Source organism: Petaurus breviceps, unplaced genomic scaffold, assembly GCF_028583685.1.
Source record: "Petaurus breviceps papuanus isolate PSGF00001 unplaced genomic scaffold, PetGlider_PUasm1.0 91133, whole genome shotgun sequence".
NCBI lineage: Eukaryota > Metazoa > Chordata > Mammalia > Diprotodontia > Petauridae > Petaurus > Petaurus breviceps.
Genome location: NW_027187419.1, coordinates 10630700 through 10655853, shown reverse-complemented (window position 1 = coordinate 10655853; position 25154 = coordinate 10630700).

Genomic DNA, 25154 nt, shown 5'->3' with positions numbered 1-25154 from the left:
TGGTTCTTCTCATTTCACTTTATATTAGTTCATCTATGCCTTTCCAGGTTTTTTCTGAGAGCATCCTATTCATCATTTCTTATGGCACAATAGTATTCCATCACAATAATATACAACAACTTGTTCAGTCATCCCCATTTGATGGCATCTCCTCAATTTCCAATTCTTTGCCACCACTAAAAGAGCTGCTATAAATATTTTTTTACACATAGGTCCTTTTCCTTTTTGTTTTTTATCTCTTTGAATACACACCTAGTAGTGGTATTGCTTAGTCAAAGGGTATGAGTGGTTTTATAGTCCTTTGGGCATAGTTCCAAATTGCTCTCCAGAATGGTTGAATCAGTATACAACTTCATGAACATTGCATTAGTGTTTTAATTTTCCCACATCTCCTCCAACATTTGTCATTTTCTTTTTTTTGTCATATTAGGCCAATCTCATAGGTGTGGATGGCAGCTCACAGTTATTTTAATTAGCATTTCTCTAATCAATAGTGATTTAGAGCATTTTTCATATAACTATAAATAGCTTTGATTGCTTTGTCTGAAAACTGCCTGTTCATATCCTTTGACCATTTATCAATTGAGGAATGGCTCTAATTTTTTTTTAATTTGACTCAGTTTTCTATATATTTGAGAAATGAGGCCCTTATCAGAGAAACTTACTGTAAAAAATTTTTTACAGTAATGATTATCAACTATGTATTTCCCTCCATCTTATTGTCCCCCCGTTTATTTTACTCTCTCTCCTTTCACTCTGTCCATTCTTGAAAGCGTTTTGCTTCTAACTTTTACCTCCCCAATCTGTCTTCCTTTCTATCAGCCCTGCCCTTCTCTTATCCCCTTCCTTTCCTACTTTCCTGTATGATAAGATAGATTTCTACACTCAACTGAGTGTGTATGTTATTCCCTCTTTGAGCCAATTCCAATGAGAGTATGGTTCACATACTGCCCCTCCCTAACTTCCCATATCTTGCCCTCCACTGTAAAATCTCTTTCAAGCCCCTTTTATGTCAGATCATTTACCCTATTCTACCTCTCCCTTTCCCCTATTCCCAGTGAATTCTTCTTTCATTCCCTTTAATTTTATTTTTTTAGATAATGTCCCTATCATATTCAATTCACACCTGTGCTTTCTGTTCTAGGTATACTTCTAACTGTCCTAATAAAGACAAATAACTTAGGAGTTATAAGTATCAGTTTCCCATGTAGGGGATATAAAAAATCTAACCTCATTGAATCCCTTGTGATTACTCTTTGCTGTTTACTTTTTACGCTTCTTCTGAGTCTTGTATTTGAAAATCAAATGTTCTATTCATCTCTGGTGAGGATTCCTGAAAAGGAATGCATGAAAGTCCTCTATTTCATTAAATATCTATTTTACCCCCGAAGGATTATACTCAATTTTGCTGGGTAGGTGATTCTTGGTTGTAATCCTAGCTCTTTTGTCCTCTGGAATATCATATTTTAAGCCCTCCAATCCTTTTGTGTAGAAATTGCTAAGTCTTGTGTTATCCTGACTCTGGCTCCACAATATTTGAATCATTCCTTTTTTTTTTTCTTTAAAGCAATCGGGGTTAAGTAACTTGCTCAAGGTTACACAGCCAGTTATTTTGTGTGGGTGCCGAGTGTCTAAGGCTGGAACCAGTCCCAGGTCTCCCAACGCTGGGGCCTGCGCTCTTACTCACTGCAGCCACCTGGCCGCCCCTAAGCAATTGGGGTTAAGTAACTTGCTCAAGGTTACATGGCCAGTTATTTTGTGTGGGTGTTAAGTATCTTAGGCAGGAACTGATCCCAGGTCTCCCAACTCTGGGGCAGGTGCTCTTACTCACTACACCACCTGGCTGCCCCTTGAATCATTTCTTTTTGGCTATTTGCAATATTTTCTCCTTGACCTAGAGTTCTGGAGCTCTAGAATTTTGGGATCTCTTCAGGAGGTGATTAGTGGATTCTCTCCCTTTCTATTTTACCCTCTGGTTCTAGAATATCAAGGCAGTTTTCCTTGAAAATTTCTGGAAAGATGCTTCATAGGTTCTTTTTTGTTTGTTTTGGTTTGGTTTTTATCATTGCTTTCAGGTAGTCCAATAATTCCTAAATTTTCTCTTCAGGATCTGATTTCCAGGTTAGTTGTTTTTACAATGAGGTATTTCACATTTTCTTCTATTTTTTTCATTCTTTTGCTTTTGTTTTTATTGTTTCTTAATGTCTCATAAAGTCATTAGCTTCCACTTATCCAATTCAAATTTTTAAGGAATTCTTTCCTCTGTGAGCTTTTGTACTTCCTTTTCCATTTGGTCATCTTGCTTTTTAAGGAGTTCTTTTCTTCAGTGGATTTTTGTACCTCTTTTTCCATTTAGCCAATTTGCTTTTCACTGGATTTTTGTACCTCTTTTACCATGTGACCTATTCTGGTTTTTAAGATGATGTTTTCTTCAGTATTTTTTGTGCCTCCTTTAGCAGGCACACTTGGTTTTGAAGATTTTCTTACATCACTCTCATTTTTCCTCCCAATTTTTCCTCTATCTCTCTTACTTTATTTTTAAAATCTGTTTGGGGCTCTTTCTTAGTTTAGGGCTAATTCATGTTTTCCTTTGAGACTTTGGATGTAGGAGTTTTGACTTTGTTGTCTTCTTTCATGTTTGTCTTTAATCTTCCCTGTCACCATGGTAACTTTCTATAGTCAGGATCTCCTTCTGTTGTTTGCTCATTTTCTAGCTTATTTCTTGACTTTTAACTTTCCACTAAAATGGGGCTCTGCTTCTGGCATGGAGGGGCCACCATTCCAAGTGTCAGGTTTTTTATGTAACTGTTTTCTGAGTTAGCTCTGGGGATCTGTTAAGTTTTTTGTTATTTCAGAGTAGTATGATCTAGGGGGAAGTATGTTTACTCCTCTCCTGTACTGTGTACTGCTCTGTGAGATACCACAAACACTCTCCACCCTAGAACTGTCACCAGCATCCCCACCCCTGTAGCCACAAGCTCTGGTTTGCTAGTGCTTCTCCTTGCCCTAGGATAGAGACCCAGGACTGAGACCCAGATCCAGTTATGGGCAATGCAACAGAGTCTTGCCCCTAGTGCCAGCAAAGAGATCTCTATAATATCCTTCTGTCCAGTTGCCTGACCCCCTTACCATTTGTGTGCAGAGAGGTCCAGAAACTGCCATTGCCAACACTGATTCAGTTGCCCTTAAAACCTGTTCCTGATTTGCAGGGTACAGGTCTATTTTGGCACAGACTTTGCTAGACTGTACTCCAATCTCAGCCTGGTGCAATAGACCTTTCCTGCCAACCTTCTAAGTTGTCTTGGCTAGTAAAATTGTCTCAGTCTGTCCTTTTGTGGGTTTTGCTGCTGTAGAATTTGTTTTGAGGCATCATTTAAAAGTGTTTGGAGGGGGTTTGGGAGAGAACTCAGCAGAGTCCCTGCCTTTTCTCTGCTATCTTGGCTCCACCCCTCACTAAATATTTTAATGAAAATGTTGTATTTGGTGGTCAAAGGACCTATGTGGGAATCTCAGCTATACTACTTTATTTCTGGTAACTGTATAAAGTACATTACCTCTAGGTTTCAGTTCCTCATCTGTAAAATGAGGTGGTTCAACTAGGTTCTATAGGACCTCCTTGCCAAGGTCTTCTCCATCTCAAAATCCTATGACCCCATGATTCCATTAAGTATCTATTGAATATAAAATACTGTTCCAGGCACTGGGAAGACATACAAAGTTTAGATGGGACATGGTGCCCTCAAAGAGTTAATTGTCTAACTGATAAAAGCAATGGACAGAGAAGGTGACTGACTAAATCAGGAGTACATGGATTGAGAGCTTGGAGGGACCTCAAAAGTCATCTAATCCAAGCATATCATTTTACAGATAAAGAAATTGAAGCCTCGAGAGGCTAAATGACTTGCCAAAGTCACAGAAGTAAAAAAGAGGAGAGTCAGACTTTGAACTCAGGTCCTGTACCACACTATCTCATGAAGATCTACCTATTTATCCAAAGGAAAGGATGTGCCACTGTAAGACATGGGACAAGTTAGGTGGTACAGTGAATAGAGCACTGGACCTGGTATCAGGAAGACCTAAGCTCAAATTTGGCCTCAGACACTTACTAGTCATGTAACACTGGGCAAGTAACTTAATCCTGTTTGCCTCAGTTTCCTCATCTGGAAAATGAACTGGAAAAGGAAATGGCAAACCACACCAGTATCTTTGCCAATGGAGTCACAAAGAGTCAAACTTGACTGAAATTATTGAGCAAGAACTGCAAGACATCTTGTCTTCTTGAGTTTCTTTCCATTCTTGAGCTTTATGAATATCTGACAGTCTCTAGGTTTCCTTACCTTAGGCTTCCGGGTTATTTTTTTCTATGCCATCCAAAATGCAAAGTCTATTCTCACATCACACTCTGACTTGGCTTATATGTACATACCTATTCCCTATTGCTCTCAGATCTCTGAATTATCTGACTCCCAATACGTTAGGCAATGATACTTTGCTGTTTTGACCTCAAGACAAGACTAAGTGGACATTAACCTCTTACTTCCCCCTACATGTGAATAGGTTATGACATAGTTAATGGTTGGTACTATGCATCAATTTAGCAAAGCATTTATTAAGTGCTTACTTTCTGCCACATCCCAAGAAGAATAGCCAAAATTCATGGATGATCCATTAGAATCTCTACTACAAGGTCTCACAAGGATGAAATTTATAATAGCATGATATTAATATCACATTAAGATTTTTGTGAAGCAATCAGGGTTAAGTGACTTGCCTAGGGTCACACAGTCCATTAAGATATAAAGGATTAAGAGATTAAGGATGATGAAGGTAACAATAATAATAGATAACATTTATATAGCACCTACTATGTGTCAGACACTACATGAATACTTTATAAATATTGTCTCATTTGAGATGAGTTAATAAGATTTTTGGCTGCCACTCAAGAGAAGCTGGAACAGCTTTTAAGTTCTGCTGTCGTTAGCTGTACAAATGCTATACTGCCATGAGAAAGCTTCCCTCCTAGCCTGTCCAGAATAATTTTTCAGTTTCAAGGGTGACAGACTCGATTGAATTAGCTTTGGTTCTTCCATCACTAATTAGATGGTACAGCAGGCCTGCCTCAGGGCACAGAGGCATTGACTATGTCCCTGTGATCATCCTAATGAAGTGGCTGCACCATGCATCAAGGCCTAGCTCTTTATAAATTACCCTGCAATATAGTGCTTGGGGAATATTGGAGCAATATAGTAATCAATTCACAGAAACAGCAGAGAATAAGAAAAATAACTAGACTAGTATTTTGTGGTAACACTGATAGGATTGGAAATGACTTTGGGAGGTCCTTGAGCCTCTTGTCTCTAGGCTGAACCAGTCTTGCAAGGAAGGATTAATCCTAATATTATAAATTTGGAGATTTGTGGAGCATACTATACACCTTAACAGCATTTTCTATTGTCTTGTTGAGCTGCCATAATCATTTATCTTATTTTTAATTGAATATCACCTGTGCAAAAAGTTCTATACACAATATGTGGTCTTGACCCAGAGAACTTGTTAGCTAAATGGAGAAGCAGATGCAGAGTAAATGAAAGAAGATGGTAGAGTGTTAATATGTTATCATTACAAACATGACATTTTATAGCTCATATCAAAAATAACTCAAGCTTCTAGAGTGCTTTCTACTTTACAAAACTACTCCCATTTGTATTTCTTCAATAGATAAAAAGTGCAATTGTTTGTTACACATAATAGGATGAGTAAATACCACTCATTTGGGGATATCAAAGAGAGGGAGAATAAGCAATCATTAATGGATAGGCTCCATTTCAGAAGGGATCTCAGCAGTCCATGAGTGGAAATTCTAGTCTAAACAGAATTGAGGAGGTGGGTAATTTCTGGCTTGGGGATAGACTTCATTTTTGTGCATGGAGGGGGGAGTAGTCTAGTTTGGCTGAGATGAATAATACATGAAGAAGGGTAGAATGAAGTAGCTCTATATAGGGAGGTTGAAACTATGTTCTGAAGGGTATTAAATGCCAGCCACAAAATTTGGACTTAAACCTATTTACAAAAGAAAACAATGACAGATTTTTGAAAGGAGAATAATATGGTCAGACATGTTAGCAGGGAAAAAGGAAGGATAAAAGGAAGGAAGGAAAGAAGGAAGGAAGGAAGGAAGGAAGGAAGGAAGGAAGGAAGGAAGGAAGGAAGGAAGGAAGGAAGGAAGGAAGGAAGGGTCAATGTGTAGATGGATGAATGGAAGGAAGAAAAGGAGGGAGGAAAGAATGAAGGGAAAAAGTTTAATTTATTTGCTATTCTTCAAAAAAAGTTTCATTTTTTAAAAAAAAGTTTCAGAAAAATAAAGTCTGAAATGATGGAGACATTCCCTCCAACTACATTCTTCAATGCTTCTATACATAGCCCACACTCGACCCCCTATATACATTCTTCCCTTCTCATTGCCTATCACCTCCATTAAAAGCAAAGAAGCTCTGAAGATCATTCTTTGAAGGCAGGATCTCTTAATTTTTGTCTTTGTATTCCCATCTCCTAACCCTATATTCAGCACATATTGGGTTCTTAACAAACACTTGTTTAATTAATTAATGAGTAAAAGATGAGGTTGGGAGGAAAGGCAGATGCATTGTCCCATCAATTCTAACATATTCTTTAAAAACCTTTATCACTCTCTAAGATGAAAGACTTTGAGCTGAAAGAGATCTTAAAAGGCAATTGATCCAATTTCCTTGCTTTTCAGATGAGAAAACTGAGTTCCAGAGCAGTAAATGGCAGAAACAGATTTCAAATTCTGATTCCTACTCATTGATACAATCAAATAATTAACTTAGTTCTTTAAATTTCCATGGCTTACTTAAGACATTTTAATACTTATGGACAACAACTGAGATACAGTGACTTCCTCAAGACCAAGCTAATTAGTCAGTGAGAGAGACATAGTTCTTCAAACCCTAATCCAAGAGCTCATAACTTTTATGCTACTGTGTCCCTAGGGCTACCCAAGTGGACTATTATACACTAACTTGAAATTCCTAGGTCTAAAAGAACTCAGAATGAATGTAACTGAAATTCCTTTGACTCTGGAAGATGAGCCAGGGAAGAAGTCTTTGGCTTATAGGTACACTGTAAATCAAACTGCAAAATCTGAGGCCTGTCAAAAGATTTTGGGCAGCCCATGAAAAATGTAGACAATGTTTTCCTCTACATTTTTTGCGAGCTGCCCAAAACCCTGTGGCAGGTCACAGGTTGTGCAGGCTTTCTCTAAATGATAGCAAAAATGATAGTATCCTATTATGCTTCAGCTAAAGTAAAAAACAAAAAAACAGGAGTAAAAATCTTGATCTCAGATAAAGCTAAAGCAAAAATAGACTAGTTAAAAGAGATAAGGAAGGAAACTACAATGAAGTAACGTCAATACTAAACATATATGCACCAAGTTATACAGCATCTAAATTCTTAAAGGAAAAGTTGTGAGGTACAGAAAGAAATAGACAGCAAAACTATACTAGTGTGGGACCTTAACTATACCCACTCATAACTTGATAAATATGACCAAAAACAAATAAGAAAGAAACAATGAAGGTGAATAGAAATAGAAAAGTTACATATAGTGGATCTTTGGAGAAAACTGAAGGGGAACAGAAAGGATTATACCTTTTTTGCAACAGCACATGGCACTTATGCAAAAATTGACCATATATATTAGGGCATAAAAACCTTAATATCAAATGTAGAAAGGCAGAAATATTAAATGTATTCTTTTCAGATCATAATGCAATAAAATTTCATTAAACAAAAGGTAATGGAAAGAGATTAAAAGTTAATTGGAAATATCTAATAATAATCTAATCCTAAAGAATAAGTAGGTCAAAGAGCAGATATAGAAATAATCAATAATGTCATTAAAAATAATGACAACAATGAGACAACATCCCAAAATTTATTGGACACAGCCAAAGCAGTACTTATGGGGAAATTTATTTCTCTAAATTCTTACATCAATAAAATAGAGAAAAAGCAAATCAGTGAATGGGACATGTAATTTAAAAAAAAATAGAAAAAGGACAAATTTTTAAAGCTCGGTTGAGCACCAAACTGGAAATTCTGAAAATCAAACATGAGATTAATAAAATTAAAAGTAAAAAAAACTATTAAGCTAATAAATAAAACTAGGAGCTGGTTTTATGGGGGGGAATTAGATAAGTCATTGGTTAATATGATTTAAATGAAAAAGGAAGAATAAAACCAAATATCTAGCATCAAAAATGAAAAGGATGAAATCACAACCAATGAAGAAGAAATAAAAGTAATCAAGAAGAAATATCTTTGCCCAATTATATGCAAATAAATCTGACAATGTGAGTGAAATCAAATATTTGCAAAAAATATAAATTACTTAGATGAACAGATCAGGAAATAGAATGCCTAAATAACCCCATCACAGAAAAAAAAAATTGAACAAACCATTAATGAACTTCCTAAAGAAAAATACCCAGGGACAGATGAGTTCACAAGTGAATTATACCAAACATTATCTTCTTAGCAACACAATAATCCAAGATTAGTACAAAGGACTCATAAAGGCATATACTATCCACATCCAGATAAAGAAATGATGGGGGGTAGGTAGGTGGCACAATGAATAGAGCACTGACCCTGGAGTCAGGAGGAGCTGGGTTCAAATCCAGCCTCAGATATTTAACACTTACTAGTGATGTGACCTAGGGCAAGTCACTTAAACCCAATAGCCCTGCCTACCCCCCTGCAAAAAGCAAAAAAAAAAAAAAAGATCGAAAAATTGAAGCATAATTTTTTTACTTACTTTAATCTTTTCTGTGGCATTTTTTCCCTTTGGATCTGTTTATTTTTTCACAACTGTGACTAATATGGAAACGTGTTACATGATAGCGCATGTAAAACCTATATCAAATTATCTACCATTTTCATAAGAGGGGAAGGGAGGGAGTAGAACAATTTGGAACTCAAATCTTATAAAATTGAATGCTAAAAATTGCCTTGACATGTAATTAGGGAAAAATAAAATACTATTTTTAAAAAATCATGACATCTTTCACATTTATTGGCCTAGGAGATAACCTGATCATTTATGTGTTGTGATAAATTCTTAAGTCCCTTCCAGTTATAAATGCCATTCATTCTTTAAGTCACAACACTATTTCTGAGGTATATAACAATCTACTGAGAATTTCTTTCTCATTTAACAGGATGGTTGACCTTCATGTCATGGTCACACTTAAATTACTTAATTTTGGGGTCTCTATTCTCTATCCACCATCTAGACTTCTCTATCTATTCTCAACAGAGAGACAATCCCATATGTTTAGATAATCAGGCTAACATAGAAGAAATAACCTTGGCCCTGGAGTCTAAAAACTTGAGTATAATTCTTAACTCTTGCCGCTTCCTAGTCTGTGACTATGGGAAAGTCTCTTAAACACTCTGAGCCTCCCATGAGGATAATGACACTTGCATGAACTACCTTCCTAAGCTGTTGTTGGGAAAACGTGTCAAACTATAGAATATCACATAAATGTAAACCAGTATAATTATTTCTGGAGGGAGTCACTGTCCATCCCTCTAAAAGGGAGTCCTTCTTACTTCGTATCCTTTGGGGCAAGACTATCCAGGGCCCTTAATTGCCAGAGTTCACAGTTTGAAATTCAATTTGTAGTTTTCATCCATTTCAAAGAAAGGTCTATGTCCTGGAGAAGACAGATTTTCTCCACCACCACCACCCCTTCTATTCTCCACCTTCATCCCAAATGTTGAAAAGGAAAATAATTCCCTGCAAGATATTCAGCCACTGGGGCTCTCTGGGGACACCCTACTGCAAATACAGCAATGCTCTCTGTGCTTTGTAGCATGCTAAGTAGTTACCCCAGTGTCTCCAACTGTGTATTTTTTAATGAAATGTTGAAAGTTGAGCATCTTCCCGCATAACTGAATTCCTAGGTATCTGTCAAGAGTGACAGCTGTTCAGAAAAGCATAGAAAATAATCTGCCAGATAGCAAGCCTGGCTTGATTCTTCCTACAAATTGCTATACCCTTGAAACTAATTTTAGTTGGCAATGGAAAATCAATACATATAACAAGAGACATTTTAATCTCTTTGGTATCTCAACTCACATTTCTGTACATATATTCATTCCTTCACAAAGGTCCTCACAAAGCTTCCACAGATTCTAGACAGAAGCTTAGCACATAAACAAAGACCCAGCCAGGTGGCCATGCAGGTGAGATGTAAGAATATATCTGGCAGAGCTATGTTCCTCCCAAGGCCATATGCCAGCAGCACCTGGATTCTAGAAAAGTATGGATATCTTTATTGCAGAAGATTTAGGTGTGTGTGTGTTTTTTTTTTTTAATTACAATTCACATCAGCTATTTTATCCTCAGGTAGCAAGTCAAGTTAATATACCCAAAGGTTTGTACCCAAAATCATTTCATAAACATGTAACCTCGACTCACATCTATGAGATAGATCTATAAAATAGGATCTGCATTTATAATTATTCTACAGATTGAAGGGCAGTTATAAAATCCTTCGTGCTTATGTAAACCATCCGTTACAATGGACTAGGGTATGTGCTCCCAGATCTGCACTAGGGAAGGTCTCTCTCTCTCTGTCTGTCTCTGTCTGTCTGTCTCTGTCTGTCTCTCTCTCTCTGTCTTTCTGTCTCTGTCTCTCTGTCTCTCTCTCTGTCTCTGTCTCTCTGTCTCTGTCTCTCTCTCTCTGTCTCTCTGTCTCTGTCTCTCTCTTTCTCTCTCTATCTCTCTCTCCTTCCCCTATGAGGCTCCCATTGTGCCCTCATGCTGCAAGCAAAGGAACACCCAGCAACATAAGTACAGGATAGACTTCAGGTATCTATGAAAAATAATGTTAAGTCTGGCAAATATATTCTTTAACAGAATAAATTTGAGAAAACACACATGGAAGTAAGGCTGGAACAAAATAGGGTCCACCCATTCCTCTTGGCTAGCTCGTTTCTCTCTAAGCCCCAATTAAAACACACATACACATATACAGAAACACATACACACACACACACATACACACATGCCCCTCCCAACTTGTCCATTTAGATAGGAGTCATCTCTTATAGTCTTAAGGGAACTGCAGACATGCCAGATACTGCTTGTTTCCCCCATCAAATTACTTCCTTGGGATGACTGCCACCTCTTCCTTCTCTTCTCATCCTCCTTCAGAAGATTCCCAAAATTACCATCTTCATAGTCCATGAAAAATCACACACACACACACACACACACACACACACCCCTATCAAAGAGTTGATCTTTTGCTAGTTTCCTCTCTTCCTAAACTGGAAAGAACCTGGGAATTTTGTGGCCGGTCAACTTCTTTCCAGGTATTGTTCAAGAAGCAGAGTTAATAGCTAGAAGTAACCTTAGAGATATTCTGGTAATCTATTCCCAAACCATCCTTTACAGATGAAGAAGAAACTGAGGCTCAGAGATATTCCCAAGACTCCACAGCCACTTAGTGGCAGAGATAGAGCTGGAAACCAAGCCTCCAAACTTCCACCCAATTCTCTTTCCACTGAATCAGGTTGCTTTTAATTCAGCATAATTGGGTGTTTGAAATTCACCAGACATTACAGGCAGGTTTCCAACTCAAAAATTACCCTCTCCATCACCCTAATACAAATATTTCTGTTAGGCTATCATTGGCTCAGTTTGTGAAAAGTACCCTGAACCCCACTCTATACCGGCAACATGTTTTTTTTATGCTACTGCTTTTGTTTTGGGGCATCTTTGTGTGACTGAAGAAATCATTTTTTTCTCCTTTTTTGCCACTGTGTTGACATGGAGTTAAATATTTTCCATATTTCAAGAAATAAATGAGCAAATAGAAGAGAAAGAGGAGAAGGAAATAGGAAGAGGAAGGGTTGAGAGAGGGAAGGAAAATTGGTAAAAGAAGAAAGAGGATGAGAGGAGAGGAAAAGAGAAGAGGGGAGAGGAGCACAGGGGTGGAGAGGAGAGAGGAAGGGAAATAGGAGGGAGAAATGGAGGGGGAGGGACAGTAAAAGGGACAGAAGGAGGGACAGGGACAGGACAGAAGAGGAATACTGTGATGATATCATGAAATACAGCGGAATGAGCATACACAAGTCAGAAGAATTGGGGTGTGGGGCAGCTAGGTGGCGCAGTGAATACAGCACCGACCCTGGAGTCAGGAGGACCTGGGTTCGGATCTGGCCTCAGACACTTAACGCAAAAACTAGCCATGTGACCTAGGGCAAGTCACTTAACCCCAATTGCCCTCCAAAAAGGAAGAGAAGAAGAAGAAGAAGAAGAAGAAGAAGAAGAAGAAGAAGAAGAAGAAGAAGAAGAAGAAGAAGAAGAAGAAGAAGAAGAAGAAGAAGAAGAAGAATGATAGTGGGAATGATACCACCTCTCAGGATTGCTGTGAGGAAATCACTACAAGATATAAATTACTTTACAAATGTGAAGCATTATTATTGTATGAAGATAATAAAGTAATAGGAATGAGGATTGGAACTGGGTTATCACTCATTTATCAAATTTCCTGGTGAGGAAGTGAGCTCTACCACTACATACCAGCACCTTCTCTGAAACTTAGGGTGTTAGAGAATTGCCTAAAGCACTGGGGGGATGATTTGCCCACACAGGGTCACACAAACAGTACATGTCAGTAGTTGAACTGGGACCCAGGTATTTTGGGCTGACTCTTTTAGCCACCACATAAATAAAGTTGGATTATGACCATTTCATACAGGGATTAATTTCTTTGAATCCTTTTCTAACATTCTCTGATTTAGGGTCCTTACACAAAAAAGAATTCCTTAGCAGTTGAAACACTGTGGAGGAGTTGCAGAGGCCAAGCAGCACCACGATATTTTTGTTCTGGCTGTATTTCATCTGCAATGTTCTATTCTATTCTTTCCCCTCCTTTATGCACACTGTGCTGTAGCTTCCTGCAGGTCCAGCTTTGGAAGGGGGAGAAGGGCAGAGAAGGGGGAAAAGGAAGTAGGCAGATTGAGTTGGCCTGGAAAGTCTAAAATCCATAGAAAGGAAGCCATGGTGCCATTTATTCCTCAGGAGTCACTGGAGAACTAAAGGATCCCATTCTTTTTCTTAACCAACAGGACTGGATCACCAGTGGGGGGAGATAGACAGAAGAGTGAAGTCCTGGCATTGATCCAAATGCTAAAAGTTTCCTGGTGGTGTTGTAAGGAATGTTCTTGAGAATGCCCGTCACAAAAGGGGATAGATGCCCCCCTCTAATTCCATCTGTCCTCATTGGCAGACATATGATGAGATCATAGGATCTATATATGGAAGGAACCTAGGTTACCTAGTCCAACCTATAAATTTTACAATTTACAGAGGAAGAAACAAAGTCCCAAAGCAGTGACTTACCTAAGGTCTCACAATTAGCATGTATATGCTGGAGCTAGAGAAAATGGTTGCTCATCTCCATAACTCAGTCATGTCAGTTCTCTTTATTGAGGTCATTTGCAGGGAAGACAGTTTATTTGGACTGTGCAGTGGAATAGATTTTTTTTGGGAAAAAAAAATTTCAATTAGTATTAACCAGAGGAGAGATTTAGGTTGGACCTATCCGACACTTCAACAAAATGTTAACTGATTTTTTATTCAATTTATTATTATTATTATTCAATATATATTATTGTTACTCAGCTTTCTAATGTTGTCCCTGTAAGGTCAAATTTTTTTTTTTTACTGATCTTTTCTATAAAGTAACTAAAGGCCAAAAAATCTGATGCAGAAGTAATGCAGCTGCCTTCTGGACCTGAGTATTAGTGAGGAAGAAAGAAAGTAGATGCTTAGGTGAGGGCTCCCCACACTATTGAGCCTTCGTATCCTGTCCCATTAATGTCCTATCACAGAGCACTCAAAACTGAAAGACATTCAATTTAACCCTCAGTTTGACCCCCACAAAGCAGGGAGTAAGGATGGTACAATGGAAAGAATACTAGACTTGTAGTCAGATGACCTGGAGCAAGTACTGACTCTGTTGCTTATTAAACGTATGAACTTGGCCAATCATTTCTCTCACCTAAGCCTCAACAGCCCTAGACGGTTCTTCTAGCACTAGGTCTTATTGGTATTACATTTTTGCAAGGTCCAGGTGGGTTGGATCCCGTGTCATCCTTTATTTATTTTTTGCTTTTTGTAGGGGGGATGTTAGGACAATTGGGGTTAAGTGACTTGCCCAAAGTCACATGGCTAGTAAGTGTGAAGTGTCTAAGGCCAGATTTGAGTCTGGTCCTCCTGACTCCAGGGCTGGTGCTCTATTCACTGCGCCACCTACCCGCCCCCTGGTGTCATCCTTTAATCACTGCTTTCATTTTGAAAAGCTAAACTTACATTTTAAATAATGCTAAGGATGCTAGTGAAAATGTAATAAATTTCATCTGCAAAGCGCTTTGGACTTCTCTGCTAATATGGAAGATGATGTATTTCGACTAGACAATCTCTACAATTCCTTCTAGCTCTAGCAAGCTTTGATTCTATGAAGTTCACACATGGTCAGGTCCAAGCATCTGCACACTTGTGGAGGAAATAATGTATGTAAGTTGCAAACATGCAACTGATCAACCTGTATAGAATGCCTTGGCAACCATCTCTAAATATCGATTTGAGATAGAGTAAGTATGAGGGAGGGGCAGCTGCAGCACAATGGAAAGAAAGAACACAACTAAATTTGCCATTAGAAGACCTGAGTTAGGGGCGATTAGGAGGCGCAGGGAGTAAAGCACCAGCCCTGGAGTCTGGAGGACCTGAGTTCAGTTCTGGCCTCAGACACTTAACACACACACACACAAAAACTAGCCGTGTAACCTTGGGCAAGTTACTTAACCCCAATCACCCCGAAAAAGACGAAAAAAAAAAAAGACCTGAGTTCAAGTACTGACTGTTATTTACTGACAGTGGGACCCTAGATGAGTCACATAATCTGATTCTCATTTTTTTCTTCTCTGAATAACTGGAATAATGAAACTTCCATTATTTACCCCTCATAATGTTGTGAGGATCCAATGAGGTAATGTAGGCAAATTGCTATACTAACATAAGTTGTCATCATCATCCCTAAAGAAGTAGGCTGACAGTAAAAATCACCCCCCCACCATGGCGTTTTAAAATCTTACTAAAAAAATCTACTATTACATTTCAATTTAGCCTGACAAACTATTTTTTATATTCAATTTACATTTCTTCTGAGTGCGTACAAATATTGCTCAGTGCAGCCTACTTCCAGCCAAAAATCCTTAATTCTAAACTCTGAGCAATAGGGCCGCAGCACCACCAGACTGCTAACCTGTGATTAGCTCATCTGCAGAGCAACATAACCACCCCAATGCAGAAAGCTTTTGAACTGTTTTCTCTCAACTAGAAAAATCTGGGTCATTCAAGGCAGTGATTAATCAATAAGCCAACCAGCCCCAAAGTCCATTACATAACTTGGTAAATACAACAGCACCAGAAATGAAAGAATATGGAAGCCATGTTCACCTTGGCAGATAGAGGATACAGCTAAGAATCAATAGCTAAAGATGTCAGAAACAACTAAAGCATCTTCCCTGGCCCACACTCAAAGAAAGTGTCATATTTTCACAACCGACCACTATATTTGTATATTACAATGGTAGACAGGAATTTCCTGGGGCTTTTTAGTGGACTCAGTATGCAAGCCCAGTATGCATCAGCTGTGTGACATGTTAGCAAAACAGCTATTATAATAATACGCTGTATTGAGAAGCATTGAATCCACAGTGAGGGAAGCTGCACTACTGTGATACTCTGCTCTGGCCAGGTTGCATCTGGAAGTTCTTTTTTTCCTTTCTTTTTTCTTCCTTTTATTTCTTTCTCAGTTTTCTTTCTTTCTTCCTTTCTTTCTTTTCTTCCTTTCTTTTTTTCTTTCTTCTTTCTCTCTATGTCTCTGTCTCTCTGTCTCTGTCTGTCTCTCTCTCCTCTCTGTCTCTCTCTGTCTCTGTCTCTGTCTCTCTCTGTTTCTCTCTCTGTCTCTCTCTGTTTCTCTCTCTCTCTCTGTTTCTCTCTCTGTCTCTCTCTGTCTCTCTCTCTCTCTCTCTCTCTCTCTCTCTCTCTCTCTCTCTCTCTCTCTCTCTCTCTCTCTCTCTCTCTCTCTCTCTCTCTCTCTCTCTCTCTCTCTCTCTCGCTCTCTCTCTCTCTCTGTCTCTCTCTCTCTCTCTCTCTCTCTCCACTATCCCCCAAGACAGAGACTTCCTCTCTTGCCTAGACTACAAGGACAGTAATCACTCACGGGTCCAATGCCAATATTAATAGGCCCAAAACTTTGACCTTTTCTGTTTTTTTTCTACTGTGGGCCAATTTTCCCCTCCTTAGTAAGTTTGGTGGTCCTCTTCTCCTGAAGGTTCACCATACTGGTGTGAGACAGTGTGGACATTTGATTGGTTCCAGCTCTACTGTAGCCCAAAACTCCAGAGTTCATGTCTTTCATCAGCCTCTACCTCCCCCAGGAGCAAGAATTATGGGCTTGTATCATCATGCCACATGATTATGCTCCCTTCTAGGAATACAGTATGACATTTTCAGAAGAATGGCAAAATGGCGGCCCTAGGAATCCTACTATTTGAGGATTAGGTAAAAGAATTGGGAATGTTAAGTTTGGAGAAGAGAAGATATAAAATCTATCTTCAAGAACAGGATTTACTTCAAGTATTTGAAGACCTGCCAGATAGAAAGTGATTAAATTTGTTTTGCTTGACCCCAGAGGATAGAGGTAGGAAAAATAGTTAAATGTCAGATTTCAACTTACTATAAGGAAAACCTTCCTAATAAATATCACTATCAAAATATGGAATTTGAGGAATTGGAAATAATGAGTTCCCCATCACTAATGGTTTTCCAACAGAAATTGGGCAACCATTTTGGGGGTATGTTTTAAAGAGTACCCCTGCTTGGTTATTTATGGAACTAGATTCCCTCTTGCAGTTCTGAGAGTCTATGACTACTTCTGGGTTTAGAAATGAGAAGTGCTCCCAGGGCAGCCATGTTCGCTCCACTTTTCTCTAGGCCCTATTCCTGATTCCATAGATTTCTTTCTCCACCATACCCCTAAATGAATGCCTCAATTTTCACACACACCCAAAGTTTTTCTTCTTTTTATGTGTTCTTTTCCCATATAATGATGTAAGCTCCTTGAAGGTAGGGACTGTCTTTTTACATCTACTTAAATACCCAGTTCTTACCATAGTGTTTGGCACAAAGTTAGTGCTTCATAAATACTTACTGACTAGGTGATATATCCCATAAATCTTCTTTTCTTCAAGCTCAACATCCTTAACTTCTTTGATTATTCCTTGTTTCCATAGTGTGAAGGCTCATGACTATCTGACACAGTTTCCAGCTTTTCAATGCCCTGCCTAAAATGTGCTCCCCAGAACTGAACAAAACATTTCCAAGGTGATATGACTGGGGTAAAGTATAACAAGATCATTACCTGCCATGTTGTGGGTATCAGGATTTCCTTAATTCAGCTAACATAATCTAGTAAGATCTGAGATTAATACCACTCCTCATGAAAGCTATATAAGGTGTTAATGCCTCTTTTTGCTGGCTCATTATCCTATTAATTCTCATCCTCGATTATACTACCTAATCAAGGAGTGTTATGATATTTCCACATAAATTACTAAAATAATATCTCTTATATTTATTAATCAGCTATCTCTGATCCCTTATATTGGTTTATTAAATATTATTTATTAAACAAACTTCTTTTCCCATTAAGTTTTTGTTCATCTCTCAATATCAAACCTTCAAATATTCTAGACTCAAACATCAATGTTATTGGTTAAACAATTTATTAATAGTAAGATGAACAATGAAAAGTCATATTTAAATACTTCAAAAATTTATGAGTTATGAGAAAGATTACAAAGTCACCTCTAACCATCAACTACAACTATTCATTTTCTTTACAGAAACTGGAAGCCCAGCACCACGTTGAGTCTTCAGGATAGCAATCAAGTTCTCTTAACAATTCTCTAGGTGATTTATTGATACCTCCTCCAAAATATATCACCTCTACAAGATAAGAGTTAAACAATTCTCTTCAGACTCTTTCTCCTTGATCACTGACTCAATCAATTTTTCATGAAAGGAGTTCTCTTAGTCCCTTCTCACTGTATGTCACAATCTCCCTCCAGTCATGGCAATTAGCTATCTAGATACCAGTTCAACTTTCAGTCTTCCTATCATTCTAATCTCTCTTAAAGCTATAGTAAAAATGCCTACAGACTCTGTGGGAAAGACTATAGAAGCTGGTATTCCATTAACATTTTTCACTCATTGTCCTGGAGTCATAGGGTCTTGAATTTAAGTATTGAAAGGTACCTTAGACATCATCTAGTTCAACATTTCATTTTACATATAAAAAATTTTCAAACTTGCTTTTCTGAAATCAAAATCATCCTCACCACATCTTTGTGAGGAACATAAAATTCAGAATCACTACTTCTATTTGCAGATAAAAGGAGAAAATGTCTGGTGAAGTGATTTTCACAAAGTCACAGGCTCCTGATCTAGCGTCCTCTCCCTTAGCTCCTGCTCTCTACTATCTGGTATTCTTTTTTTCTTTTTTAATGCATGTAATAGAGAAACATGTTCTCTCAAAATTAAATAGTACTAGATTTAAAAGCATACTATTTTTCTTCTCAGCCCCCATGGGTTCAATTATCATCTCTATGCAGATCTATACATCCATTTCCAGTCCCAAGTCACAAACCATTTATTGGACATTGCCAGCTAGGTTCCCCATAGGTATATCAAATTTAACACATCCAAAAGAGAACTTATTATTTCTACCTTCCCCAAAATTACCCTTCTTCCAAACTTCTATGTTATTTTCAAGGGTACAATCATGTTTCCAGTCACTTAGCTCAAAATTTTATGTCATCCTTGACCTTGCACTCTCACTCACTCCACATATTCAATAATTTCCCAAATATTATTCATGCCCATCTCCACAACACCTCTCTAATACTTTCATTCTTTATTTACACAGCCACCTCCTTAATCCCTCTCACCCAGACTCTTCCAATAGCCATCAAATTGGTCTCCCTGCCTCAAGTTTCTTCCCATTCCTATTGTTATTCTACATTGCTGTCATTTTTTTAAAGCTCAATTCTTACAAAGTCATACACCTCCCCAGTTACTAGTTCCTTCCCATATAAGGTTATCTTCATCTAGTCTCTATGTATTTTTATACATACAGTAAATACCTTATACCTTAGATGCAGTACATGTTGTCTCCCCCATTGGAAAGTAAGCTTCTCAAGGACAGGGAATGTCTTTGCTTTCTCTTTGGGTTCCCACCATTTAGGGAACACAATCAAGAAACCCCAATGGCTTCACATCACTTCTAGGATCAAATATAGATTCATTTGTTTGGAATTTAAAACTCTTCATAACTTAGTCTTGTCCTATCTTTCCTGTCTTCTTATTCATTACTTTACTCCATGAACTTTTTGATCCAGTTATACTGGTCTGCTTCCTATGCCTTACACATGGTGCTTCATTTCCCATCTCTGTGCCCAGAAGGCTCTTCCTTTTCACCTCGGCCTCTTATAATCCTTGGTTCCCTTCAAGATGAAAGTCATTATCTATCTTCTGCAAGAAGCCTTAATGTAATGGTGATGGGAATTGAAGATCTTCCATGCCCTTGTATTGGCAAACAGGTACTTAGAACCTTGTTTCAAGTTCATGCTTGTGTTAAGTATTAAGATCCAGAACTTGTGAATTCCACAGTGGGATGAACTTGCTGACGCAACAGGAAGGGGCAAGACTGGGAGGAGATAATACCATATTTAAGGAAAAGCCCAAGTTAGAGAGCCAGAACTTCTTCTGAGAACCCAATTGAGAACTTCTGGGAACCAGCCAGAGCTGCTGAGAACTTCTGAGATCCAGCCAGTACCACCTAGAATGAGAACTTCTGGGGGCAAGAAGCGTGGAGGCTGAGAAGCTATCTTAAATGAGGAGAGGGGGATCCTTGCTTGAGGGAGCCTGTTTTGTTTTGGAGGCTTAGGAATGTGGGTGTTTGCCGCATTCACTATGTGTACCAACTTCGTGGTTACTGTAATGACTTTGACTTTCTGGTTTGGGGACTCCGTTTTCTTGTATTTGGATAAATGCTTTGGTTCTGTCCTCCATGTGGAGAGCCTGTTACATTTTGTGATTCACAACTACACCAGCATATTCATAGCCGGCATAGGCACTGTGAATATCGCATTACTGGTACACTTTCCTAGTGCCCTCAGTTACTAGGTCCTTCCCATCTAAGGTTATCTTCATCTAGTCTCTATGTATTTTTATATATACAGTATATACCTTATACCTTAGATGCAGTACATGTTGTCTCCCCCATTAGAAAGTAAGCTTCTTGAGGACAGGGAATGTCTTTGCTTTCTCTTTGGGTTCCCAATATTTAGCACAGTGGTTATCATATAACAAATGCCTATTGATTTATCAATTGGAGCTGCCTCTCAACCAAAAGTAGAGAATCTAATGATTTCTTAGTTTGCCTTAATGATAATTTCATCCTTTGAAAGATGAATGAACTGACAAGGGGTAATTTGTAATTCTACTCTGGATATAATTCTCAATGACAGAGGGAAAATGGTTGATATGGTAGATACTATAGACACATTGTGGGTCGCTGGGGGCCATGACACTTCCCCCATCCCACCATAGATAACTCCACCTCCTGGGTCCCAATCCATCCCAGGATGATGTGTTGGGAAGGCACACTCACTGCTCCTGCCCTGATCCAAAGCCTCTATCTCTATTCAGGTCTGAGTCCCAAGCTCTGAGGTTCTTCCTGCAGATCCAGGAGCCTACCACTCCTGGCTCTTGCCTGGGTCCTCATAAAGGCAGCTCTCCATTACAGCTCCATGTCTCACCTCACAGGGGAAAGGATTGCTCCATTCCAAGCTCTCCCTGCTCCTGCCTGGGTCCAGGCAAATCAGGCTCCAGGGGCCCCTGGGGCCCCACACCACCCCAAGTCCAGGGTAGTTCATCCTCCCCTAGCCTTAACATGGGGAGAGGGTACTCCAGTCTGGGTTCTGGGTACACCAGTTTCAAGGTCTCCATCTCTCGAGCATGATCTGGGGCAAGGCTACTTCCCTCAAGCTCTGGCTCTACAAAAGTAACACAATAATTGGGAAATAACAGATAATTATCCCAGTCTCACTAAATCCCAAACTTTCCTTTAGTATTTTATTCTAGTTCTGTGTTCCAGTGTTCTCACAAGGGTTGGTGTCAGAGGTCTCCTCTCTCTGTCAGAGGTTTCCTCTACAAACCTTGATGAGTGATTCACATTCACAGCTGGGGGGCCCCTTAATAACAGCCACTCAGAGTAAGAGTCCTTCCATGAATGAGCCCCCCAAGGCAATATCTCACTTCAGAATATATGTACACTTGCAATTAATAGACTTTGAGTCAGAAGGTGCCAAAACCTACATAGCTCAGTACAGCTGTGAATTACCAGAGTTCAAAGGAGATTGATCCTTCAGATGTTTACAATTTAGCATGATCCTGGGCAACTGAAGTCCAAAAGAAAAACAACAAAAATTCCACCTTGCTTACTCTCACAAGCAGTTAGAAGGTTAAGGGAATAGAGGACTGAACCAGGAGTCAGGAAGACATTAGTTCAAGTCCAGACTCAGAAACATCCTAGCTCTGTGACCCTGGACAAGTCACTTAACCTCTGTTTGACTCAGTTTCTTCAGCTGTAATACATGGCTAATATCTCTAAGGTTGCTGTAAGGATCAAGTGAGATCATTGTAAAACACTTAGCACAGTGCTTGATATATAGTAGATATTTAATAAATGCTTCTTTCTTTCACTCCTTTCCACTTCCCCTAGACTATCTCCCACACTGCAGCCTAAATTTCTAATCTGTTTCTTTTTGTAAATTTTTTTAATTTTACACTTAAATACAAAATATGAAAGGAAAAAAAACAAACTTAAACACTAAAACTTAAATACAAAATAAGAAAAGAAAAAAAAGCTTTGCCATGTGCACAGCAGAACATGAGAGGATTCAAAATACAAAGCAATAAATTTCCATTTCAAGAAAGCCTATATAATAAATAATACACATGGTATTCAGAGCTGTCCATCTTTTCTTTACTTCTTTTAGTTTTTATTTTGTTCTCTGCTCTGCATTTCTTCCTTTGTTCTTTTTCTCCCCTTCCTCCCCCTCCCAAGAAGGTTGCAATTAAGTGTGGATGTATTTGTGTGCGTGTGTGTGTGTACACACACACGCACACACATGCATACACATATACATGTATAAATATATATACACATATAGACAGAAAGACACGTACATACACATATACATATGTCTATAATCATACACATATATACACATATGTATTCATATGCATCTATGTAAGACCATACTATACTTTTCTGTACCCTGTTTCATAAGTCTAAGTCTTTCCATATTTTTCTAAATGCACCAATTCATCATTTCCTACACCACAGTATTATTCCAACCTTATATTGTCTACTTATTTTAAGTAGTCTGAAACAGTATTGATTAATATGGCTGACATATAGTGTAGTTTCCTTATTTTTCTCTTTTGATTAAATCTATTGTAGCTTTAACTTTGTCTGAGATCATGATTGCTGCCCCTGATTTTTTTCCCTAATAAATTCTACTCCTGATCTTTATTTTATGTTAGCATGTATCTCTCATTTCCTATACCATCTGACTCTTCTGCTTTACTTCTCCCCATTACCTTGACCTTTTATCACTTAACCTAGCCCCCTCCAAGGATCCCTCCCTTATACTCTCCACCCGCTTTACCCTTGCCCCCTGTAGCAGCAAGCACCCCAAGCGCATCCTCAGGGTTTGCTGCCCATACAGGTTCTTGGATCTGCTTTGATAAAGGAAAGCAACTCAAAATGGGTTAACAAGCTTACTTTATTCAGTCAGACATATGGGAAAAAGGTCAGCACCCCGAACTTCAAAGTATACAGGCAGAATTATCAAGACAGAAACAGATCAAGTAGACAGATTTCCAAACTGTCCAACCATTACATCCATACCCAGTCAACATCTGGGTTTTTCAAAGCTGGGGGGGCTCTGGACAATGGCTTTTCAGAATACAGATCAAATCACAGAACACTTCTCAAAGTGAGCCCCCAAAACAAAGCTACACATCAGGGCTTATATAGCCTTCTCCTGGCTCAGAAAATGTAACAACCTTATTGACTCACTGGCCAATCAAGAAGTATCTACTGAAAAACAAGCCTCCCACCCCAGGCTTCAGGTGCACTTTAGCCTAGGGGCAGGGAAGATCTTCCAAATTTGCATTCCCATTACACCCTCTTGTTTCTATCTGAATTTAGAAGACTTTTATAGCCTTCCAAATATATATGTTGTTCCCTCTATCCCATTGTCATTAACCTAGACACCCTTCTATATCCCCCTTTTATCCTATTCTCTTACCTTCTTTTCTCTTTATAAATTTAGAAGACTTTTATTCCCTTCTAAATGTATATAGTGTTGTCTCTTTAACACAGATCTGATGTAAGTTTCCTTCTAAAAATCCCTTCCCCTCTTCCTATCCCCTTAACCTTTTATTTCTTTCTGAATTTAGAAGACTGCTATACCCTTCTATATATACATGTATTGTTCCCTCTTTAGCCCATTCCCAAAGAGAGTAGGGTTCTGGAACTACTAGCCCTCCTCCCCTATCTAATTTCTCTCCATCAGTTCTTCCTCCCACACCTTTTTTGTATAAGATAATTACTGTTTTTACCTTTACCTAGATGGTATAACTTTTTAGAATCACATCACACTCGTCTCTATCCCGATCTTTCTTTTGAACTGCCCAATTACTAATTACAATCTTAGAGACACAGTTCATATTTCCTTGTATAAAAAGTAAACAGGCTGTCCTTATTGAGTCTCTTGTACTTAGTCTTTGATGTTTACCTTACATTTCTCTTGAATTTTGTACGTCAAATTTTTCATGCAGGACTATGCTTAACTTTGCTGGGTATGATATTTTCATCCAAAAGCCCAGTTCTTTTGCTCTTTGATATACCGTCCTCAAAGACCTGCAGTCTTTTAGTGTCACCACTGCTAGTTCTTGTGTGGTTCTAATTGTGGTTCCACCATTTTTTAATTGCTTTTGTCTTGTTTCTAGTAATATTTTCTCCTTGAGCAGGGGGGTTCAGAATTTAGCCATGATATTCCTTTAGGTTTTCCTCGTGGGATTTCTTTCAGGTGGTGATGAGTGTATGTTTTATATTTCTACTTTCTGCTCTTGTTCTAACACTTCAGAACAATTTTCTTTCATTATTTCTTGCATTATTGTATCAATGATATTGTATCAATTCTCTTTTTGATCATAGATTTCAGGTAGTCTGAGTAGTCTTATGTTTTCTCTCTTTGATCTGTTCTCCAGATCAGTTGTTTTTCTTATGAAATGCTTTACATTCTCTTCTATTTTTTTCATTCTTTCTGTTTTATTTTATTATTTCTCGACCTCTTATAACTTAACAGACTTCCCCTTTCCCAATTCTAATTACCAAGGAGTTATTTTTGTCCTTAAGATTCTGGATCTCAAACAAGATGTCAGAGAAAATGCAGGGATTCACCTGAGCTCTCACCCAAACCCCTCCAAATACCTTTTAAAATGATTCTACACAAATTCTAGAGCAGTAGAAGCCACAAAAAAAGACAAAGTGAAACAAATTTCTATTCATCAACTGTTCTGGAAAATAGATCCAGGAGAGAAAATTTAAAAATTATTGAACTACCTGAAAGCCATGATCAAAAAAGAGCCTAGACATCATCTTTCAAGAAATTATTAAAGACAATCCAGCCTCAGCCACTTAACACATAAAATTAGCCATGTGACCTTGGGCAAGTCACTTAACCCCAACTTCCCTACCTTCCCCCTCCAAAAAAATGAAAGAAAGGAAGGAAGAAAGGAAAGAAGGAAGGAAGGAAGGAAGAAAGGAAGGAAGGAAGGAAGGAAGGAAGGAAGGAAGGAAGGAAGGAAGGAAGGAAGGAAGGAAGGAAGGAAGGAAGGAAGGAAG